This window comes from Ambystoma mexicanum, chromosome 7p (genome assembly GCF_040938575.1).
Source record: "Ambystoma mexicanum isolate Mex_15411 chromosome 7p, UKY_AmexF1_1, whole genome shotgun sequence".
NCBI classification, from domain to species: domain Eukaryota; kingdom Metazoa; phylum Chordata; class Amphibia; order Caudata; family Ambystomatidae; genus Ambystoma; species Ambystoma mexicanum.
Genome location: NC_090939.1, coordinates 456,449,989 through 456,457,673, shown reverse-complemented (window position 1 = coordinate 456,457,673; position 7,685 = coordinate 456,449,989). Strand labels below are relative to the sequence as shown.

The 7,685-nt window shown below is 46.2% G+C and overlaps 1 long non-coding RNA gene across 1 annotated transcript in view; it reads left to right on the top strand.

The window, feature by feature from the left end:
* Nucleotides 1-7,685, top strand: part of LOC138526586 (uncharacterized) — a 362,970-nt gene continuing 355,285 nt past the window's right edge. The window contains exon 1 of the long non-coding RNA XR_011283636.1: nucleotides 1-72. This is a non-coding gene — a long non-coding RNA (uncharacterized lncRNA). The remainder of the gene's footprint in view (nucleotides 73-7,685) is intronic.

Here is a 7,685-nt window from a genome sequence, read left to right as displayed (position 1 = left end):
ACTTAGTGAAGCACTTTGACATAGAATCGCGACTCAGCGGGACAGGTTTCCCGCGCTGCAGCATCACACAAGGTGGGCGTTTAAAAATAGATTATTTTACACACGCTCTCAGAGATATTTATGGTACGGCAGAAAAAGAAAGCAGGCTAGTAGCACACCATAATGCTTGTTATCTTTTCAAGACAGGTCATCTTGTTTATTTGATGTTAAGCGGCCGAGCCTCATATTGAAAGAGAAACTTTCAAGGTTGGACACGCCAGCGTTTAAGTGGCTAAGGACAGCAAGCTTCTTGACATTGACACATTAGTATTACACATGTTTTTTTAAGGTGGTTACCATGGGATGAAGCACTCGTTTTGAGTAAATTATTTGCTTACTCACACTCTACCCGCATAATCGGAACACCATCACTATCAGGCACCGTAGTAATGATATCACTGGCCAACATAGCAGTCTACACACAAGGTGCAACAGTATATTAACAATTTCAACGGGATGTTTTGGCACTGGCATGACAAGTACATAATATGGAGCTGAATAATGCAATACTTAATTGTAAAGTGGTTTATTACCTTGTTGACTTTCTCTTTTTCTTTTTCCTTTTTCTCTTCCTTGTTTCGTGTATACATTTATTATTTTTCTTGTGTTTATGTTTCTATGTATGTGGGACCCTGTTGATTTTCCATTCTATGTGTTGCAACATGGCATGCTTTGATTATGTTGTCTTATATATTATTTGCTTTTATTTGCATTATTGATACCGATACCTAATGTTTGGCTATAAATGATTATTGATTAGATAGGCCCAGATGAAGGACTTGGCCATTTTGGGTTATGTTGCCCATCATAAAAGCAATTGCTCACCGTTACTTTAAATGAACCACCACGTTTAAGAACCAATGATTCATTAATGTGGACTATCAGTATATTATACAACGTTTTGAAACCCAATTGGGATCCAAGGGTGTGCGGCCCACACCGCAGGCAAGTTTGCCTTGGTCATTTTTTACACAGTTCACTCTTATCGTGCTGACGCATGGTAGCACGATTTAGTGGGCTGCACCCCGAAATACAACAATATTTATTTACCAGTGCTCAAAACAAGAAGAAACAGCGGTGCCCGCTCCAGTTCTTTGTATCTCTCTCCTAAAACTTTTAAGGTGTACCTTCGGGGATGCTGTATATCCAAATAAAGGGGGGGGGGCTTCTGAAGTGTATTCGTAGGTCCATCTCCACTCTGGAACGGGATATTAAATGATTGGAGATTCAACAGGGCCTTCAAGACACCCATGATATACAGACCTGACTGAGGGACAAACGGGAGGAAATGGGTATTTGAACGGACAGAGAGGTAAGCTTTTTTGGAGACTCAATAGTGTCTGCCGCTTACGGTGAGGGTGACCGCCCGAGCAGGACCCTACCCTGCGCCATAAAACAAGAACACTGATTGGATAATATAGTAGAAATCGAAGGGGACAATGGGGAGCCGACCAGAAAAGATCAACGCTGTCTTCCAGGAATTCTACACCAGCCTATACACCACCCAAACCGTCGCTGGCCACGTCTCAATTACGTAGTATTTAGATAGAATTGCACTGGGTTGGCTGGATCTAGCTCAAGGTGCAATGTTGAATGACCCTCCCTCAGACGAAGAATTCCTCAAGGTGATTCGATCACTCCCCAAAGGAGAGGCCCCAGGCACAAATGGGATTATGGCAGAACTGTTCAAAGCATACCCATACTTATTAATGTTTATGTTTATTGAATTTATATAGCGCTTTAAGCCAAAGCGCTTTACAATATAACAACAGGTACAAAAGTGAGAGAAGCATATTTACATGAACAGGTCATAAGAACAATAAGTAGAACTATTTACAAGGGGGTAGAGGGTGGGGAGAGGGTAGAGGAGGGGGGTAGGTGAAGGGAGTTACGGTGTAGAATTTGAGGTAGGGGAGAGGAAGAGAGGGGGAGGGGAACAAAAGGGGGAGTGTATTCGTTACTATTTTAAGGTCAGAGGTAAAGGAGAGAGGATGGGGGAGGGAGGGGGGAAGGGAAGGAGGAGTGATCTGGTGTCCTCTTTGCCCTTAATTAGTATTTATTACCAATTTAAGGTCAGAGGGGAAGGAGAGAGGATGGGGAAAGGAGGGGGGCAAGGGTAGGAGGGGAGGGGTAGGGAAGGGAAGTCAGGGGGGAGTGAAGAAGATGGGCTTTCAGGGAGTGCCGGAAGGATGAGTAGGTAGGGGTGGACCGGATGGAGAGCAGGAGGGACTTCCAGTGTAGGGGGGCCAAGAGTTAGAAGGAGCGGAAGCGTGAGGAGGCATATGGGGCTATGGGTACAGGGGGTACAGGCTGGGGGTAGAATCTGCCATCTGCGAGAAATGTATGAGGCAGCCCAGTCCTCTGGGACACTCCTGGGGTTTACTAGTACCGCTCTGATAGTCCTGTTGAAACCTGAAAAAAAACCATAAATGTTCCTCCTATAGGTCCCTCTTTTTAATTAATACCCATAATAAGATCCTGGCCAAACTCCTAGCCGATAGGCTCCTCCCACATATGCCCAACCTGGTCCTTCCAGACCAAGCCAATTTCATTCCAGGGTGCTCCACTCAAAATAATCTCTGCCGATGGTTTATGTTGATGCACAATGTGTACCCAGAGATCCCGATAGTAGTGGCCGCCTTGGATGCTGAAAAGGTGTTTGACTCAGTGGAGTGGCCGTTCCTTTTCAAGATCCTCCGCTGCACAGGTTTAGGCACCTCCTTTGTACAGTGGATACATCTTCTCTATGCCGCCCCTAAAGCACTGGTGTACACCAACCCATGCAATCAGATGCGATCTATTTTTCACTGGGTACCCGGCAGGGATGCCCCTTCTCTCCTATACTATTTACCCTGGCAATTGAGCCCCTGCCTTGCACTCTGCGAGTGTACCAGGCTCACAGTGGGGTGAGGATCCATTGTCACAACTCTGTGTTCTCCCTCTATGCAGATGACAAGTTGCTGAACGTTAAGCATCCCAAGACACATTTTTCAACTTATTGTAGAGGAAATCTCCCACTTCGGTGAGCTTTCGAGCTTGCGCATCAAATGGACTAAATCTGAAGTCCTTCCCCTGACTCTCTGAATTGCCCCGAGTGACATCGGTGAAGGCTTCGGCTGGTGCCCACAGGGTATCTGCTACCTGGGCATACGAGCATCCGCATCTCCAGGCTTGTTGTACATGGACAACTATATTGATGCCCTAGAGGGCCTGGAGCACAATGTGGATGTGTGGATCTCTCCACTCATTTCACAAGCTGCCAGGATCTCGCTGGCTAAAATGGTGATCCTACCGACCGATCTTGCCCCCCGCCCTGGATTTTGGGCACGAGTCAAGGGTTTGATGAATAGGCTCATATGGGCAGGAGGTAAGGCCTGTGTATCACTTGATACAATGTGTCACCCATGCTCGCAGGGGGGTCTTGATTTCCCAGACCTCTTTATGTATTTCCTGGCCGCACAACTTCAATACTCGATTTGGTGGTGGTCCCCTGTGATTGATCTTGCGCATACACACCTCTAGAGGAAGACACTACTTACCAATGATGTGACAGGGCTGCTATGGGGAACCATGGAGAGGCAGGTGAGATCTGAGGTACAGCCTTTGGAAGTAACACTTAAGGCCTGGGCCTATCTAACTCGGCGGGTGGGACAGAATCAGTGGTACGTCCCCTTTGTGGATATATACTGCGTCAGGGGCATCCCTCTCACCCACAAGAAGATTTACAGACAATATTTTACTAAACTAAACGTTCATACCCTGGGGGACGTTGCACCTGGCGGTAGGTTTATTTTGTGGATGTAGTTGAAGGATAAGTGAGAGTGGACTCCTATCACTAGGCTTTTATACTATTGACTCTGCAAGGTGATATGCTCCAAATAGCCTGACTTCCACAAACACCCCATCTATCTCCCCTATACTGCAGTAGATCACCTATCCCTCAACTACAAGCAAGCTGGTTTTCTCTCTATACAAAATCCTCCAATCAAACAGTCCCACACACCCGGGTTCTTACAGGGGTAAGTGGGAAAACACTTTAGGGAAGACACCAACAATGGAACAGTGGGATATAGTTTGCTCACAAACCAGAACTATATCGATAAATAACCAGCTCCATCTGATGCACTTCAAATTTCTACACCAGATATATTACTCTCTGGCCCGCCTGAACAAGTATTACCATGACAGGTCCATCGAATTGTCAGAAATGTGGTCAGAACTCATGCATTAGACTTCTTTCATATAGCATGGTCCTGCCCCCGGGTACAAGTCCTGTGGAATAAGGTTGAATCGGCTGTGTCTGGGATGCTGGGTGCCCGGATGGGGTTCTTCCCTGAATTTTGGCTCCTGACCTTGGTGGAGGAGGGCTTCCGATCAGAGAAACGTTTAGTAGCCATAGCATCCACGGTTGCGAGGCACTTAATGCTAAATCCTGGGGATCGAATATGATCAAACTGTGAGAGGAGAGAGACACAATATGACCAAACGCTCCTATCTAACAGCAGACCATTAGATATCTGGGCCCCTCTTCGATCATACATGCTGACCTCGCCCAGCACACAGGATGAAGCCCAGGGGTGATAAGATGCAGTGGAGGGAGGAACGACCCAGGCTGGAGGGGCCCTTTGGATTTCGCCCACTCATGGCTCCACCTCCTGGTGCTCTTTTAGGAAACATGGTATCAACCTTCATAAGTCTTGGTGTTTGTCTACGGGATCTTAAGCTGAATCGGGAGACATGTATCTTCGTTTGCCTCCTCTTATCTCTACATAGGCTCCTTATGGTATTCACGGGGGGGAGGGGGGTGTTGCGGAGGGCGGGCGGGTCCAGGACTTGTTATTGTTGGTTGATTGTTGTATTTGTTTAAAATGCCAATAAAAGCAGTTTAAAAAAGAAAAGAAAACAGCGATGCCATTGTAAAGCGCGAAACATAGAAAATGGTACAGGGAGAGCGGGAAACAAGGCTAAAATAAAGGGACTAACAGATAGTGTACTTTCCATCTTCACCACACAATAACTGTACTACCTGTTCACCACGTAAGCCTTTGCCCTTGCTCCCTCTTTCTCATTTTGTGCTCAAATATGTTACTTTTGCAGCTTATCAAAAGCCTGACAATAAAGGCAGACCTGCTCTTCATCAAGAGTAGGCCTATTTCTTGCCCCGGATGAAGTGGGCTGCTGCCCGGGCACAATTGCCCCAATGGGGCGCAATTGCCTGCCCTTGTGAGTGCTTGAATTGCCCTGGGGGTGCGCGATTGGCTTGGGGGTGGGGCTGTGGGATTGCTCTGGGGCGAAGCGACCCGGCGAGTACCGGCAGCAGGCAACAGATGCTGGTGCTGCCACCTACATTGCATAATACTACGTGCCTTCATTTTCATCCAGTTCTATCCATGGAGGACAACACCGGGACAAAGCCCCGAAAATGGCACGTGCTGAGCACAATGGCATAAATAGTTTTAAGGACACAAAAGAGCAGGCCTGATACAGCTACAGAGGCATTGTGGGGCAAACAGCATTGATGCAATTGAATAAGGCATAGCCTTATCGGGATCCGAGCCACGGATTACTTGTTCTGCCCAAAAACACACAGCGCACCCGTTTCCCTGATGTTTTAGTCGTATTTTTGTAGGATCACCATTTACGGAGCTAGACCTCTAAATGAAAATGACAAGCACTGGCATTGAAATAACGCAGCCTTGAAGAACACCTACATTGCTGAAAACGTGTCCCAAATCATTTTGCACTATTCTTAAAATGTACAATGATCCATCACAGGAAATCGTATTTCGCCCTTCCTTTCCCTGCCAGGAATGGCACTGAAATGATGAGCCCCATTTGGCTTGGAATGGAGAGCACCTCAGACCCTCTGTGTTTGTGATTTCACTCCTGCTGTAAACAGACAACACCAATTTCTTAAATATATATTTTGTGTTCCTAAAGGCAAGTAGCACGTTCCAGCATCTCGCTCTCTAAGCTGACCATTCAATTAAGGTTTTTAAATGCTGCACACTTTCCCGAATCAGGGCCCATTCCAGGCATTTGTCTTTGGATCCGGCAGCTCAAAGGGCAGCAGAGGGGCGAAAGGCACAAGTCATTAGCACTTAGATTTCAACCTCAAAATCATTAACCCATGAACAACAAGCAGAGGTGGAAAACGTGGGTAGGTCTAGCAAAAATAGCTGGCTCAAGAGAACAGCGTTTCAATGAGTGAAATGTATATTTTAACCATCAAAGCAAAAATAAAGTTATCACACAGCAGTGCGGGCCGTGGAGTAAACTAGAAGCAAAGGGAGGTGGCTGTGCAATCGGGATTAAAGACAAGTGCAGAAAGGATGATGGCATGGCAGATCGCTCTCCAGAGTCAACAACGCTTCAGCTTCAGTGGAGGTCACTGATAGGCCCAGAGGATTTGGCATAGGCATCTTCTAGTGTACCAGGATTACATCATACAAACTATGTATGTGTATACTGGTACAACCACACAAATACAGACACACACGCACACACACACTCACTGTGACACTTCTATCCCGCCACCACCCCCGAAACACTGTCAGAAGTGATTTACTCTAGTCAGCAGGGTAGAGGCTGGAGACTGTTTACAAGATAGTTGCTCACTTGTTGGTAGATATGGCTGAGTAATAAACCACACTTTCTGTAGCGGAGTGGATCGAGATACCAGTAAACAGGTTATCACATCATATTAACAGACATCCAGAGAAAAGCTTCTTTCACATATTTAGTCAATCTACTATTCACGTTGATAGAGGATATATGGTCAAAAGTAGCCTTGCTTTGTGAAAACCCCCAAGTCTCGGATGGAAACTTTCTGAAATATATAAACGTTAGCATCACTGCAGGCCTAGATGCTCTCTGGGACTCTACATTATCCATAGGTGAGGGTAAGTTCACGGGAAAGGTCAATAGACAGCTCTGTGTCTCTCCGTGATCATGGGCGAGCTTGGGTGTCTCAGCTTAAGCCAACCCGGGGCTCATTGAATTTTGCACACAGTGATTCTGTTGAGGAGTGTTTTTAACATGGAAGTTTATGGCAAGGCTGCAGGTTTTGGCTGCTGGTTTTGTCTATAGCAGCTGGTTTGGCCACTGGTTTTGGCAAAGTTGTGTGCTTTGACTACTGTGTGGTTTTAGGAGAGTCTGCCCCTCATGGTGCAGTTCTTTACAATCCTCCTGTGAAGAGCTGATGCTCAAATGTATGATTTTGAAGAAAGAAGATGAGTTTAGCCCAAAAACAGAGGAATGCTGTGGATTTTAATTGCTGATCTCAATCATTCAGTTGCAGCCAGGCTAAAGATTTAACATCCTTGGATCTTTAGGGTCAGGAAAGGTTAGAGTCATACTTTACAGGTTCCATTGGTCCCAGAGTCTTGACGTCATCACACTCCAGTTCCCTCCATGTTGGTACTGGTATGAAGAAATGGTCATTCTTGAAATTGAAGTCCTATCCTCAGGTCACAGGATAGCCTGGATATGGTCATCCCATGAGGATATGCTTTGGATCGCTCAGGGTCCTGCCAAGCATTGTCATACTAACCCCCTGAGAGCATTGATTCACATGTCGCTTATCAAGACGGATGAAACTGTTGTGTGTTCCTGAGGGGCCACACTAAAATGCCATGGCTATTCTC